The sequence below is a fragment of the Elephantulus edwardii genome, unplaced genomic scaffold (genome assembly GCF_000299155.1).
Source record: "Elephantulus edwardii isolate Elephantulus edwardi_28Jun2011 unplaced genomic scaffold, EleEdw1.0 scaffold00177, whole genome shotgun sequence".
Taxonomy (NCBI): Eukaryota; Metazoa; Chordata; class Mammalia; order Macroscelidea; family Macroscelididae; genus Elephantulus; species Elephantulus edwardii.
Genome location: NW_006399927.1, coordinates 6,441,821 through 6,443,356, shown reverse-complemented (window position 1 = coordinate 6,443,356; position 1,536 = coordinate 6,441,821).

Sequence of the window (1,536 nt, the reverse complement as noted above, 5' to 3'; positions counted from 1 at the left end):
TGACCCTCTGGCGGGTTTTCAGAGGCATTTAATTGCACAGGAATAGGAGTGTATAGTAATAGGCTTGATGGTCTAGTGAGTAAGAAGTCGGCAATGCCAACTCGAAAGGCAGGTGGTTTGAATCCACCAGTTGCTCCACTGGAGAAAGATGAGAAATCTCCTTCCTTGATGTTTACAGACTCTGAGAGTTAGCTATGAGTAGAAACTGACTCAGTAACAATGAATGTTTTGGATTATTAAATAATAACTTTACTTTTTTTTTAGGTACCATCAATATGAATTGCATCTTAACATCAAGAAAACAAAAATCTTCACCACTGAGCCAACAGACAACATCATGATAGACGGAGGAAAAAAACTGAAGCTGACAATAATTTTATTGTAGTTGGATTCACAATCAACACCCATCCATTTAAAGACTAAGATGAGCCTGAAACAAATTTAATTTTTTTTTAATCCTGTGATTTGTCCCTTCATCTGCCTCAGACCCTTTATACCTTTCACTTCCCCTTTGAACTTTTATAAACATATTATTAGTTTTTCCTTCTATTTCTACAATGATGGTCTTAAGAATGTCTTTATGAGACTGAGCTGGTTCATTGAGCATAATGGTCTCTAGCCTCTCCCATGTTATATAGTATTTTTAGAAATTATTGCTCCAGAGTGCGACATAATATTCCATTGTGTGAATGTACCACAATTTCTCAGTTCATTCATTTGTTGCTGAAATTTGAGCTATTTCCTTTTTCTTGCTATTGTGAATAATTTTGCTATGAACATTGGTATATAAATCTGTTTGTGTCTCAGTTCCATTTTCCTCAGGCTACATTCCTAGCAGTGGGATAATTGGGTCACGTTCTGGGATTTTCTTTATGCATCTTTTTGAGGAAATGTCAAACTGCCTTCCAGAGTGGTTGTACCATTTTACAATCCCACAAACAGTATATTAGAATTATAATTTGTCCACATATTCTGCAACATTTATTGCTTGCTGTCCTTTCAAACTTTACCATTGCTACTGGAGTAAGTTAATATCTCATTGTGGGTTTGCTTTTCATCTCTCTTATTGCCAGTGATTTTGTGATTCGATTATCAGTCTTTAACTTGCGGAAACCTGTAGGATTCTATAAACTTTCATCATGAGACCCTTGTCCGAGATGTCACTGTCAAATGTTTTTTCCCAGTCAGTAGGTTTTCTTCCCACTGTATTGGAAAAAGATTTTGATGCATATAGGGACTTAATCTTTAGAATATCTTATTTATCTATATTCTCTCCTGGTTATTCATTTCTAGTTGCATTTTCCAGCCATAGTAAGTGTGGTCATTTTGCCTCTTATTGGGGCTTTATTCTCAGGTCTCTGATCCGCCTTGAGTTGGCTTTTATGATGTAAGATGTGGATCATACTTTCTGCAGGTAGATTAACAGTTTTGCCAGCACAATTTATTTCTTTCTTTTAAAATAATTTTTATTTTGATTTTAAATGAAAGTTTACAGAAAACTTGGATTTTCAGTCATTCACTATTTCACATTTTCCT